This window comes from Delphinus delphis, chromosome 19 (genome assembly GCF_949987515.2).
Source record: "Delphinus delphis chromosome 19, mDelDel1.2, whole genome shotgun sequence".
NCBI lineage: Eukaryota > Metazoa > Chordata > Mammalia > Artiodactyla > Delphinidae > Delphinus > Delphinus delphis.
In genome coordinates, this window is record NC_082701.1 from 33,552,228 (window position 1) to 33,567,600 (window position 15,373).

At 47.9% G+C, this 15,373-nt stretch overlaps 1 protein-coding gene across 3 annotated transcripts in view; it reads right to left on the bottom strand.

Annotated features, from left to right (window-relative positions):
- The window catches only part of HLF (HLF transcription factor, PAR bZIP family member), a 54,466-nt gene that overhangs the window by 19,187 nt on the left and 19,906 nt on the right, over positions 1 to 15,373 (bottom strand). The window lies entirely within an intron of this gene.

Below are 15,373 nucleotides of genomic sequence, written 5' to 3' on the forward strand. Positions count from 1 at the left end.
GTACCCAAAATGGCCCTGGCTTGACTTGGCAGCTCCTGATCTGGCAGAGGCTGGGACTGGATTAGCAAGGCCTCTCATTCCAAGGCTGCGGACCAGCGCGTGTCTTGCCAGTGGAGTCAGCAAGAAACCTGCCTCCTTGAGGTGAACTTGAGAGGCGAGAGCAGAGCGGCTCAGAGCCACGCCCGCTGGCAGTCAGTGACATGGGGCAGATCAGTTCCATTCAGGGGTCAGGGCATGTGTGGGCCCCCTGGCCACCACGCCACTGTCCCCAAGACAGAGCAGCAGAGTCCCCTTCACCTGCCCTCCCGGGGGCTAAGAGCCTCTCCCCACTGCTGTCACAGCACCTCCGCGTACAGACAAGTAACAGCGTGGCCAGAAATGTACTCACAGTGCCAGAGACCAAAGCCTGCGTGAACTGGATTTCAGATCTTGCGACACTGACCCCCACCCCTGCCCCGCCACAGGTGCGTAGGGAGTGTCATAAACTGGAAACAAGGTGCATCGTCCTTCCCCCACACACACGCATGTCCCTGCGCCACTCCACCCCAAGTCATGGAACATGCATGGCTGGAGAAAAGCAGGCCTCCTGGCTTCCTCTGCACTTGTAGGAAACACAGGTGGGTGAAGACCCGGGAAGTGCAAGGTTGAGTCCCACCAACTGCCTGCTTGCCCAGTCTTCAAATGCTCTGTGCAGCAGCCATCCCTTCTTTTTTATTTTTTAATTTATTTATTTTTGGCTGTGCTGGGTCTTTGTTGCTACGAATAGGCTTCCTCTAGTTGTGGCGACTGGGGGCTACTCTTCGTTGCGGTGTGTGGGCTTCTCATTGCGGTGGCTTCTCTTGTTGCGCAGCACGGACTCTAGGTGCGTGGGCTTCAGTAGTTGTGGCACACGGGTTCAGCAGTTGTGGCTCGCAGGCTCTAGAGCGCAGACTCAGTAGTTGTGGTGCACGGGCTCAGTTGCTCCACAGCATGTGGGATCTTCCAGGACCAGGGCTCGAACCCGTGTCCCCTGCATTGGCAGGAGGATTCTTAACCACTGAGCCACCAGGGAAGTCCCCGCAGCCATCTCTTCTGAGAGAGCAGAGGCCCAATCCTCCCAAGGCTGTAATAGTGACAGTGGCTATAATACAGAATGGCCACTTCAAGCCCTTCTGCAACTCCACATGCTAGAGGATAAGCAACAAGAGACATCTGGAAAGGATAAAGTGGGGACTAGAGTCCTAACCTCAGCCCCTCCTCAGAGCCCCCATGTGTGCACGGTGGTGATGTCAGCTTTCCAGGCAGGAGCAGAGGAGGGGCTCCTGCCTGCATTTACATGCTGCATCTAGACCTGGTTCAAGTGCACGCTGAGTATCTATAACCTCATCCCACCCTCCTGACAACCCTGCGAAGCACGTAGGGCCCATGGGCACATTTTACCTACGGAGAAATTGAGCCACTAAGCAATTTACTGAGGTCCCCCTAGGCTGGGGCTACCTTCTTATCAAGCAGAGAAACAAGCTCGCTATACCTGGAGGCTCTTTCCATCTTTAATGACAACATGCACCGCTGGAATCAGCACCACCTAGGTCCCTGGAGTCTCTTTAATTGTCTGAGATGGTGAAAATGTGCAGGCCTAGTCATTTGAAACCCGCAGTTTTCAAATTGCTGTCACGCTGAGTTATTAAACTGACTATTCTCCTTTGGGCCATGTGAGTTTTTTGTTTGGATTTAGAGGAAAGAGTGAAGCAGAGCATGAGGTAAGTGCAGGGCTTGCTGACGTCCACTGTGAACCCAGGAACCGACTGCAAACAAGTGGCCCACACTCTCCTGAGCAACACCCTTCCTCCTCTCTCAACCCCCCAACCAGTCCAAACAAACATAGGAAGAAAACCAGGATTGTTTTAAAGCCTGAGTTTCCGGATGAACGTGAATAGGATTCAGGTGTGTCTGTGGTTCTGCGGCTGCTCAAGGAGATCCACAAGAACTCCTTCCTGTGCGAGTCTCCAAGTTGAGCACCCAAAAGTAAACAAGCTTTTCTAAAGCCTCCTGCCTTGGCGCCTGGCCAGCGCTCTCTGAAATTCCCTCACCCCAGAGTTCACAGAGAACCCTGCACTGGTCTGGGCGCGGCTGGTCATGGCTCACTGTCGTCTCAAAGCCAAACTCATCCTCCAAGCTCCCAGGGACCATCAGCCTGAGAACTGTCGTCGTCTTTCCATCAGGCTCTGAACTTTAACCACACCTCTCTCATGCAGAAGGATTGAAATCCAGAGACCACGCCAGTTATGGGAACTGTGGGGGAGAATCCCTGGGCTTCGGTGTGACCACCCGTTATATAATGGGACAAGAGTTTGGGATGACAGCAAAGGCTCATTCTAGCTCTTGCAATAAATTATCCTTAAGTTCAGTGAAGGTTTTCTGCTGTGGTTCAGATCCCTGTCACAGGCCAGGGCAGGCCATTCCTCTGAGGACCTGGACAAATTCAGTGCCTTCCTAACTGGCCTGTCTGCCACCTGCAATCCTGTCCTGCAACACGACCACCAGGTTCCCCTTCCTGGAACATCTCTACCATGATCAACGGCAGCAGTGGCCTCCCACTGCCTTCCAGTCCAAGCTCTCCATCTGGAGGTCAAGGACATCCTCACTCCCACCTCTCTGCTCTCTGCTCCAGGCACACTGGTCTGGCTTCTCACCCTCTCTGCCTCTACCTGTCGCACCATCCCTCAAGGCCTAAGTCAAGTCCTCCTCCCGCTGACTGTCCCAGTGTTGGTGACAACTTCCAACTTCCCTCACATTTAAGATCTATATCCTCTTGCACTTAAGCGTATGCTGGCCTGGAAGTTTTATCAGGTTAAGTGACTCTATAGCTTTTAAGCAATTATCTATTCTCAAACTAGACTGGAAATCTTTTCAGGCAAAGCCCTTACCAATGCCTCACATAGAAGATGATTAACAAAGCCCTGTTGATTAAAACACTGATTTGTTTAACAAACATATATTAAGACATACTATGGACTAAGCTCTGGAAATATATAAATAAAACCCACGTCTGGGAGCACACAGTCTGGAAGTGGAAATCAGTAAGCAAACAGGTGTTCATAGTACAGGTGCTAAGTGCTATGGGAGGGCTTTGTCCGGGGAACCAAAGGGTGGAATCCAAAAGTGGATCACTAATCCAGATCCTTGGAGGGAGTGCAGGGGCATCAGGAAATGCTTCTCAGAGGGAGTTGGCAACTTGGTGGATTCTTGAAATTGGCCAGAAAGTAAAGAGATGAGGGGTAATCAAGGCAGAGGAACAGAATCTGTGAAGGCATGAAGATGTGACAGAACTCATGGGCCAGGCAGGGAACTGAAAGCAGTTGGTAGTTGGAGCTCAGAGGGCAAGGAGAGGGGTTGGAAGAGTTGAGACCAGACAGAGAGGGGCCCTTGATGGTCAGATCTTATCCTCAAGGGAATGGTGAGCAGTCGAGGAAATAACGCTGTGGCAACCAAGAGGAGAAGGCATCGGAGGGGAGACAGGAAATGGTGAGAGGCTCGCCCACATCAATGGCAGAGGACCAGGTAGATTCAAGGGTTATTAATGAGGTGGGATCAATGTAAGTCTCAGTCAAGTCAATATAAGGGAGAGAGAAGGAGAGAGCAAGTTAACTTTCAGGTTTCTAGCCTGGACAGCCAGAAAGGAGGTGGTAAACTTCACTGAGATACGGAATACAGTGTCCCGAGCACATTCAGAAGAAAAGGCAGCACCTGATTGTGGATCCATCAAGTCCAAGGCACCTCTGGGCTGCAGAGAAAGATGCTGAAGGACGTGGATCTCAGCTTTAAACATGAGTCCAGGCTGCAGGAGAGCAATCCTAACTGGAGATACAGATTTCATAGCCTTGAGATCCCCCCAGGAGAGAATACAGAGCAAGAAGAAAACCAAAGACAAGGCCTTGGGGGGCCATGGACATTTCAGGGACGGGTAGATGAAGAGGACTCCGTGGACAGTACTTTAGAGGAGCCAGAAAAGCAGGAGGTAAACTAATCCTTGGACAGGTTGGTGCAGCGGGACTGACTGAGGAAAGGTTCTCCTAGCTATGTTATCAACCCCTCACAGGCAGTCCCTGCGCCTCCAAACCAGGGAGCTGTACCATCTCCACTGAACAAAGGAGAAGCAATCGACCAGCTTGGGTAACTTGCTCAAGGTCAAACAGCTAGTGAGTTGGAAGAGCCTACGTTCAAACCAGGGCCAGCTCCAAAGCCCTAACCCTCCTCTCTACACTTCCACTGCCACCCGCACGTGCCCACCCACAAAAGTAATGCCACAGGCTGGTGGCCAACAATTCCCTTCAAGCAGCCCACACCTAGACCCCACCTGTGGCAGGAATCCTGGGGCTCTGACATGGTCCTCAGGACGTTCCTGTCTGCTCTGCCTTCTCTGGGGGAGATCTCTGTGAGCGGTGTTGAGCGACCCAGCCTATTACGTTGTTGGCCTATGACATCTCTTTTTTACTCTTGGTCTAGAGAGTGTATGCTGCGGGCTGGAGGGCAGGGGCTATGGAGAGAGAGGGAGGGTGATAGATTAAAATGCCTGTAGACACCCCCTCCAGCCAACAACAGAGAGGTCTGTAATGCAGGCTGTGTATATGACACGGAATAGGGATGTTCTCTTCCTCTTCCTTTATTAGTTAACGATAATTCTGAAAGGTTACTAAATAACTATCGCTAGGCAACAGAAGCTGCGGTGGGGGTGAGGGGTGGCGTTACGCTAAGTCAGGGATCTGGATTCTTGGGGGGGAAATCAACTTAATTCCACAGAGTCAGCTGGTAACTAAACACAATGGATTTTGTGCCCCCAGTGTCTCATCCGGGGTGGGGTGAGCACTGCCAGCCTCTGCGGCAGCTGCCAGGCACTCTGCTTCATGTAGGTGTTCATCGGTCTTGTTATCGCCTGACCGGCATATACATTTGTGATGAGGTATCACGGGAGGAATTCTATTTTAAAGAAGTGACAGCTCAGTCTCAGTCATCTGGGCAGAGGAAAAGGGAAGACTAAAGAGCAACACATACAGTTTCCAGTGATCTATAATCCGAATCAACATTCAATGAGCATGCGTCATGCATCTGATTTTACATCCAGATGCAAGCCAAGACTTGGGAAAAGGCATACACTCGGGTTTTCTCAAATAACTTCAAGTCCCACACAAGGGAAAAATTGCCCAACAGCCCCTGATTCTGACAAGGAATAAAGATGGAGGGGCTTACTGAGTGCAGTTCTTACCACCACCACGTTGGTGCGGGACAAAGGGAGCCGCAGGTAAATTCTCATCCCTATTTATAAGCCCACAGTAAGTCAGCCCATAGTCGTGCGGTTCTCTTACATATGCTAGAATAATATTCTAAACCAGACAATTTCTTAGAAATGTGTTGTTTTGGAAAAATTGGAATTTTCCAGCTTGTACTAAGATTAGCCAAGCTAAACCCATCTGGCTCCTGCCTAATGTAGAGAAATCTGTATGGGGCAGAAATCTGCCTTTCTATTCCACAGGCACAGGTGAGGTCTGTGTGCCTCTTGGGTAAACAGAAATGAGACACTAAGTCATTATCAAACACTTGTGCGGGTTCCTTAGTGTTGTGGCACACCTTCTTCTTTAGCTTCAGGCTGGGGCCCGTCAGGACCACGCATGAGACAGACATGAGACGGGAAGGCCCAGCACAGCCTGCAAACTTTCTGTGGACCCAGAGTGTCCGAGCACCTCTGAGATCCTTTGTCATTCCAGTGCGTACCAGCCCCCGCCCCCTTCCCCCCACCATCCCAATCGGCTCAGATTTCCTAATATAAACTTAACGGAAGGCAGTTCTTACCTAAACATGGAAGTGAGATAAAGAGACCAACTGAAAAGAAATGTGGGCAAACGACAAACGGGAGGGCGCAGGGGTGTTTCCTCAAAAAGGCAAAGACAGACTTGCTGTTAGATTGAAGGCAATGGTCTTCGGGTTGGTGGGAGGAGTGAAGGCGTGACACGGCTTCCTAATGCCACAGAGCAAGGGACACCGTCCTTGGTAGCAGCTCAGTGGACAGAGACACAGAAGAGGATGGCAAGACATGGCCTCAAGGGGAGGAATGAAACAGGCTGTGAAGGAGGAATCATCCCCCAAGATGGAGAATGCTTACAACAGGTTCTCTGGAAAAGAGATGTCATTTTTCTCTCTCTCCAGCTACTGTGGCTAACTAAGCAACAGAAAGGAGACACTTTGGTTACTTCCCAAAGCTGGCCAGCTGCCTACCAGCCCAGGGGCTCTTCATACTGAAATCAGAGAACAAGGTACTGACTTTAATATCCACAAACTCTACCTCTTCTAATAGAATCTGAAGCCACATGGAAAGGAATTAAACAATTATTTCTTAAAAGTCTTTAAAGGAGAAATGACTTATGAACAAATAATTACAGAATAGTGAGAAAAGTAACAAACTGTACCTAGATGTTACTTCTCTGACTCTTGTAGCTTTAATCCTACTCTAATAAATACAGATTCATTTAATTTTATGTCTGTCTAAATAAAGATCTCTAGTTTAAGAAGAACTTCAGAGGAAATGGCTATTCCCCAGCTGGCCACAGTAAGGGAAATCTTGCTGTTTGGGTCTGAAAGGGCATAACCAAGGCATCAGCATTTAGGAGAACGGCTCCTAACTTTACCCCCTCTATCTAAGGCCATAGTTCCCAACCCTGGTTATGGACCAGGTTCACCTGTGGATCTAAAAAAATAAAGATGCTCAGCACCCCTCCCACCTCAATCAGAAGCTCTGAAAATGGGGCCTGGGGCTCTGTATTTTTGTTTTGTTTTACTTATTTATGAAAGGAGAAATAGCCTTTACTTTTAATGAAAGGAGAAATAGCCTTCGCACACACTTTTGGTGGGAGTATGAACTAGTACAATTCTTTTGGAGCCTACAGTTTTTTTTTGTTTGTTTGTTTGTTTTTTGTGCTACGCGGGCCTCTCACTGTTGTGGCCTCTCCTGCTGCGGAGCACAGGCTCCGGACGCGCAGGCTCAGCGGCCCAGCCGCTCCGCGGCATGTGGGATCTTCCCAGACCGGGTTATGAACCTGCGTCCCCTGCATCAGCAGGCGGACTCTCAACCACTCTGCCACCAGGGAAGCCCCTGGAGCCTACATACTTTGATCCAACAGTTCCACATCTAGGGATTTAAACTTTAGGTATGCTGAATGTACGGAGAATGGCAACCAAGGATGGAAACAAGCTAAAGGTACTTGTTAAATAAATGATGGCATATCCAGGCAATGGGATTCCATGCAGCTGATAGATCTATATGTACTAGTATGAAAAGATATCCAAAAGATATTAAGTAAAAAAGGCAAGTTGCACATTATGTATAGTATATATGCACTACGTATAGTATATAGTCTATGTATAGTGTGTGCATATACATATATTTCCATACTTCTGTGCACACACAATCAATCTCTATATAAATATATGTACAAGTACATTTAGACACACACTCACATATGCTTATAAACACAAAGGAAATGTCTGGATGAGTATCCAAGGAACTGTTGACTGTTAAATCTAGGAATGGGATATAGGAACTCAAGCTGTACACCTGCACAGTTCTGACTTTATTTTACAACAGTCATATATTACTTTGTAATTAAATATTTCTAAATAACTTTTTCCAAAATCTCCACTGGTGATTCTCGAGTGAGGCCAAGGTTGAGAACCAATAGTCTGGAGTAAACAGCCCCTGTGGAGGTAAGCAGCTGGTACACTGAAGCTTGGAAAACCCACCACCTATACAGTCCGAGGATTCACACCATGTGATATCTCTGATTTGCCAGAAGGTGGTGCCACAGAGGCAATCACCCAGCTCTTCAGCCAAAACTTCAAAACCAATTTTTCATTAACTCAAGTCCTTTTGCTACTCTAGGGACGCTTTTACTTATGCCTACAGCATTCTTTGCTGCTGCTGCTTCCATAAAGGGAGATTTATACACATTTATGCCATATGCATTTTTTCATAGAAATCCATGGGTCATTCCATATATTCAAATACAATGCTTGGGAGGTATTTTCCTGAAAGGAGTCGGCACTGCTTGCTCAGAACTCCCCTTCCTCCCCCACACTGTTCCCCTGTTGTCTTTGTTCTGGTTTACGCATCTCCTATATTATTCCAGAGTCAATTCCACAAAGGCAGGTGGCAGTCAGCCATGTGGGGCATTTGTCCTTCTCAATCTGTCCACACCTTTGGCCCAGAACAGGCAGTGTGGGGCACAGGGCAGCCCAGGGCAAGTACCATGAGTTCCCCTGCTCTCCCACTAACTGATTTTCTGGAAGTGGGTGTGTTGCCACAGCAACTGTCAAATCACATCTGTTATGCCGCCTATAACCTCCCAACTTCTTTAAACATGCCATGTTTGAGACACGTGGCTCGGCTGCCCTGGCAGTGCAGAGCCCGGGTCCCTCACCATGCAGCAAGGTTTCCCTTCTCTGGGTAGGAGGGAGTTAGGTAGCCCCTCTGTGGATTAACCACCCTATACGTTCTTTTTATTCTCCTTTTCCCCCCTCATTTTTTTATTCCAGTCCCATGTCCCTTAACACTATGACCTGAATTAATTCTTGAGCATATTTAATGGAAATTAACTTAATATCAGACAAGAAAAATTCAATGAGTCACTTAAATGTATCCTTCTTATTGAACAATTTGTGCTTATTCTTCAATACACAATTCAAAGATCATCTCTGATCTTACCTCCGCACCCCATTCAGAGCTGACCTCTCTTGCCTTCACTTTGTACACACTCTTAACACTTTATTCGCAATTATTTAACTATCTCTTTGCAATTCATAAACTGCTCAAGTTCAAGGGATGGACCCTTCCTTATCTCTGAATTCCCAACACCTAGCTCAGTGCCTGGTAAACAGTTGGCCCTCAGTAAATGTCAGGTAAGGAAAAGGATAAAGGCACTCAAAACAAATGTCCATTTGCTGTGGTTCTACATTAATTTTTGTCATGTTATTAAATAACAGGGATAATGATGTGATGAACAGGTATCAGACTTGAAAGTAAGATCCAAATAACACGCACATCCTTTTTAAGAAGGAGAAAACAGAAAGTTCATTCCTGGGACTTTTATACCATCCTCTTTTTCATTCTTGTTTTTCAGAAGCAAGAAGTGCATGGAGAGGGAGGCCTCTCCACAGAGTGAAGAAGCAATGAAGCCCCTAAGAAGGAAGCTGTCACGTTCCTGGAGTCCTCACCAGGCAGCCTGACATCTGGTCCACACTCAAGGAAAAGAGGCCACATCCTCACATGGAGATCTATTTTTGCATCCGAACTGCTGACGCTTCCCTTGTACGACTTGCCTCACACACAGGAAGGGGAAGGGAACTAATATTTACCAAGTGCCGGCTGCATGCTCTGTGCTGCTTCACATACACAGCTCTCAAGAACACACGTCCCCCATGTTTTGAATCTGCAAGGAGCTCTCAGCAAGCACATCTCTGAGAAGCACGTGAAGGCGAACACTCCTTCCCCCCGGCTGACGGCAAAGTGCAGAGCTGCTGCCCAGCACATCCACACAGCCACGCATGCTTCTGTATGTGGGTTTCTCAGGGTGGCTGAAGCGGGGGATCTCTGCATGGAAGACTGAGATTCTCCGGACTGATGGGTCTCACTATTGTACCAGGGCAGATCCGCAAAGAATGGGCACCAGGAGGACGATTCCTGCTCTCTGCCTCACGTGGACTGTGCCGTGGGCTTGGCACCAAGGCATGACATGTTCCCAATACCCCTCTAGACTGTCCCTGACTCTTTCTGGATGTCTGTGTTTATCATTTCACAGAGTTTCACTTTTAAGAAATTGGAAGGCACTGTGGATTTGAGAGTCACACCAAAGCACAGAATCCATTTTTAAATTAAACTCTTCATGATTTAAAAGTAAAGCCTGTGCTCTGAAAGCTGGCCTCTCCAGGTCCTGGCTGTGGAGACCTCAGGGCCGCCACAGACAATGCGTTTGACTGGCCTGGTTTTGTTGCTCCTTTCGTCTGCATCCCCCCCACACCCAGGTTCCCAGTACACCTAAGACACTGTGGTGTGCCATCCACACGGGGGTTCTGAGGTCCCAGGAGTTCTCCACCTTCCATGACGCAAAGTGCCTCCTATGAAGAAGCAGGAGAGGTAGCGGCTCGGCGCACGGATGCTGGTGCCAGGCCGTGGGGCTGCACGTACCAGCCCTGCTGTCTACTAACTGGGCTCCTGTCAGCATTTACTCGGTTCTCTGGGTCTTGGTTTTCTCATCTGTGAAAGGACCATAATAATAGTATCTACCTAGTACTAAAAATAGCAGTGCCCAGGGTTTGTTTTGAGTTTTAATGAGATAATGCATGTACTTAGCCTAGTGCCCAGACTACAGTAAACACTAGAGAAGGGTTAGCTATTATCACGCTGTTTCTTTTCACCTGTTTGATGGAAGCTCTGTGTTCAGAGGAAAACTGGTGCACACTGTAGATTGCCTGATTCACAGGATTTCACCAACCAGGAGAGAAGGCACAATGGTGACCACTCCGGCTGCCACCTCTAACGGGCATCCCTATGACACTGCATAGGAGTGAGCCAGTGTCACAGCTCACTACCTGTCTTCAGGCTGCACCACGCCCTTCTTTGAAAGTTGGTTGTGCGTATTTGTCTGTTTTTCTTCAGCACCGAGGGAAGAAGATGGCTCTGGTGCAGTCTCTCCTGGGGTTAAGGGATACTCCTTTTATATTCCAAAGGGAAACACCCAGAAACTCTGTGCCAAACAGCCGCCTGCCTATCCTCTGACAAAGTCTAACCAAAAGGAATGCAGCGTTCTGATGCACCAGCCTGGCCTTCTTTTCTAACTAGACTAAAACCAGGCTTATTTATTAATACAACAGACCCAAAGTGCCAGGAGGGATTCACATCTGAGAAAGCAGATTTGGAGTTATTTCTGCTCTGCCTTATGAGTTCACACACAGCTTTTTTTAAAAAGTTCCCCAAGACCCCAACTTGATCTATAATGTTTAAATTCATAGATGACTATATAAATTGATATATGAACATATATGGTAAATATGCCAAGTTGTTAATTCTGGATAATGGAGGAAGGGTCCTTGCTATGTATTTTTAAAAATATTTTAAATCCTTCTCAAAATAATTTTTCAAATGCCTCAGTTATTTGAATAATTTTCTGCACTGTTCCTTCCAGAGACCTTTGCAACCTCACCCTGGTAGGAGGGAGGTTATTTTCCCCAACGTTCTACTAAATTGAGACACAGCAAACTGAACACACACACGTGGGAAGGGTCGAGCATCTCTGGGTGTTGCTAGAAGCTTCACACTGTATTCCCTGGTGTGGGCACAGAGCATGCTGGGGGCTTAGAATGAACTCTGCTCAGGGACTGCTGAGGACATCACAAGTCCAGCCATCAACCTATTCTAACTCTTCACCTGCTGCTGTGGAGGCAGTGAGCCAGAAGGGCAGCCTCCTGCCACCCCTCAGTGGCAGGCTGCAGCTGCTCCTGGAGTGGACCTCAGAAGCCCCTCTCCTCTCCAGCAGGGCTGTGTCTGTTTTAGTGACCCCAACCACTGGCAGGTAAGGGCAGAAGCACGACTCCATAAACCAATCAAATCCTATGCTCAAGGAAGTTACATCCTCACACGCCAGCCAGAGAGGCCTCCTCCGCATCTATTAGCCAAAGAAATATAAGTTGGTGTTTTTTAAATAAAATCGACATCCCTCTCCATTCCTCCTTTCCCCCAGCCCAACATGGGACTTCTTACTTGCTCAGTTAAAATTCCAATTAAGAGGGGACTTCCCTGGTGGTCCAGTGGTTAACACTCCACACTTCCACTTCCACTGCAGGGGGTCTGGGTTGGATCCGTGGTCGGGGAACTAAGATCCCACATGCCGCGTGGAGTGGCCAAAAAATAATAATAATAAAATAAAATATTATGAATTCCATGTTTAAAAAAATTCCAATTAAGAACCTGTTAGATGGGCTTCCCTGGTGGCGCAGTGGTTAAGAATCCGCCTGCCAAGGCAGGGAACACAGGTTCGAGCCCTGGTCTGGGAAGATCCCACATGCCACAGAGCAACTAAGCCCATGCGCCACAACTACTGAGCCTGCGCTCTAGAGCCCGTGTGCCACAACTACTGAAGCCTGTGCTCCTAGAGCCTGTGCTCTGCAAGAAGAGAAGCCACCGCGATGAGAAGCCCGCGCACCACAACCAAGAGTGGCCCCCGCTCTCCGCAACTAGAGAAAGCCCGCATGCAGCAACGAAGACTCAATGCAGCCAAAAATAAATAAATAAAATAAATAAATTTATTAAAAATAAAACTGTTAGATGAGTTTCAAGAACTCTTACAGGTGATCTGGGAATACTGTAGAGTCTGGAGCTGCTGACTTCCAGTTGTGTCTATCATTGAAGATGGAAAGTCAGGGCTGGGTATCCACCTTTACTTGTGATCTCTCATCTGAAAACACTTCATCCTTGGCTATTTAACAACCAATCAGAAAATAGCAAAAAGTTCACATGGAAAAGCAGCTCACCAAAGCCTTGTGGTGAGCCCTGGCCCTGTCACTGTCCACAGGGTCTGTCTGCATGTCCCTTCCTCCAAGAGCACCCTGACTCAGTTCTGCCCCAAAGGAGCTCAACACACTCACGTGACCTTTTGCAAAGACTCGCCATGTTGAACTGAATTCTGCCAGCATCACTGAAGATATTAAAGTGAGCACAAGTGCCCTTGTAAAACCATTTATAATGAAAGTAATGTCTTTGTTATTTCAATCACTGAACAAATGTTTACTGAGTAAACACTTACACCAGCTAGAGTGTAAAGCATGGGCTTAGGTGCCCGAGAGAAAACCCTTTCCTGTGCCTCTGAGACACTCGCAAGCCGAGTGCAGAGTCCACAGAAGTGCTTTGGGGAAAACTGGGTTCAACACACCTCTACCCGTTTTATGCAAAACTCTCACAGGATTCAAGTACCCACACTGGCACGAGAGTAGGCCAAACTCAGGCCCAACCACTTAACCTACTGATTGTCAAAGCAGTCCCGATACAGTCAATTCTGAGTGATACGTGTCGTGCCACTATAACACCTAAGAAAAGCACTGCACATTGCTTCAGTTAATTATAACATGAAATTACATTCCCCGAACACCTCCCCAAGCGAGGGCAGAGGGTTAAAGCCTCGAGGTGCTGTCTTGCTGGGTGGCAGATGGCAACTAGCCAGAGCTTACACATTCACCACGGCCCATGCAGAAAGCAGATGACCCATACGACAGACCTGCCGCTGACTGCAGATCAGACCATCCCAGTCATCCGCCAGATCTTCTGTCCATCAAAAAGGAAAATGTGACTAAAAAATACCTGTCTCGCTTATAAGGGGAAGGGAAACAAAGCTTCAAATCAACTTCTGAACTTCAACCATTTCTCAGTGCTTTCAGGAGAACTCTTTGAAACTGCAGGGTGACTTTCATCTCTCCAATAAACTTTATCTGACCTCTCCAGAAATGAGTAATGTGATTGCAACGGTTTTACTCTGTGAAGTAGCACTCTTTCCACCTTGCACTGAGCTGAGGCATCTACCCACCATATGAGAACTTGGCATTATTTTTAAAACTACTTACTTGCAGGTGGAATGGGTTTCTGCCACCTCCCTTCTGCAGAGTAAGCATAAGCTTCACCAGGTGACTGGTAGGAGACTGCATCCGGGTCCCAGGAGACTGCATCCGGGTCCCCAAGGTTCTGGGCATCCTTCTCAGTGAGAGGGGGCTTCCCACGGGTGGCCTGTCCTACGAAGTAGCAGGTGGCATATGCATCTTGTGGGAAAAAGTTTCTTTAAATCTTGATTAGTTGTTGCTTGGCTGGATGGGACCGACAGCAAAAGCAACATCCCAAAGTAGTCAACACTAGAATCAGAATAAGCTTTGGCGCTTGGGAAATCCTCACGGAATTTATGGGTTGGTGTGATGGGGAAGGAAGAGTTTACTTTCAACTTTTTTGTTTCAAGAGGGATCTATTTCATTGAGAAAAGTCAGTATTATTCCAGTAAATCTTTGTTTTCTAACCATTCCAATCTTTCCTAAAAAGGGTTTAAAATTCCAGGATCAAATTTCTTTTCAAACCCAAGTCAGGCTTCAGGCATCCACGTGTAAGAGCTGAGTATGAGGGGGACACCAAAAGAAGTGAATTATACCACCTCTTCCCCCCAACTCCTCTTTTTGAAATTGGATATTTGTGCTACCGAAGGCAAAATGATCAGCTTGCTCCCTGAGAAAAGTGAGACGGAGATGGGAGTAGAAGTGGAGAAGGGAGAGTATTACAAAATGTTAAGTACCGGGGTGGGGGGTGGTAAAATAAGACATAAAAATAGACCAGTAAGGGAAAACTGAATGGAAGAGGCTCGTTTGTTTACTTTAACAGTGTTTTCCATTCCAGGAGGCTTGCTGAAGTTCCCTCTTTCAATGGTTGGCCTTGGACCAGCATTTGAAAAGTCTTAGATCTTTGGAAAGGGAGATCTGGACAACAAAGTTGTTTTATCTGGGAGGGTAACTAGTTTACTCAAGAGTTCCAGGACTTTGGTTTTGATGTTATTACCTTGGCCTGAGTTTCTCTGTCCCAGGCAGTCCTGGCTATGTTTACTGATTTAGGAAACAGGGGAACCTGGGAGGGAGGGGGCTTCTCTCACGTGCTGCTGCCACGCTTCGCTGGATCACCTAACTACCTGGGCACCTTGCAGACAACAAGGATGGGGAAAGGTCAAACATTTTTTATTTTTATTTTTTTATTTTATTATTATTTTTTTTGCGGTACGCGGGTCTCTCACTGTTGTGGCCTCTCCCGTTGCGAAGCACAGGCTCCGGACGCGCAGGCTCAGTGGCCATGGCTCACGGGCCCAGCCGCTCCGCGGCATGTGGGATCTTCCCGGACCGGGGCACGAACCCGTGTCCCCTGCATCGGCAGGCGGACTCACAACCACTGTGCCACCAGGGAAGCCCTGGTCAAACATTTTTTAAAGGTCCTATCTCTCGACACGCAGAAGAGGGAAATAACACTTCTCTGACTTACCCCCCAAATAGACACCGCCGTGGATGTCCTGCCAACGAGTGATGTGAAAGTGTGTTCCAATGTGAAATGTAAGCTTGGCCCGGTGCCCAGCTCTCGGCTGTATTCTGAACAGAGAGCTGAGGGTTGGCGAAGCGAAGGAGCACATTTCTCTCCATGTGACTGTGAGAGCCAGGCAGCCCGAGCAGATTTCTTTGTGTTAATAAAATGTGATCTCTAGACTGTACACACAAGCAGCCCTGGGAAAACGTGAGCCAAAGAGAAGGACCTGAGGAAACCCATGGCCCAGGCTGAGAAGGG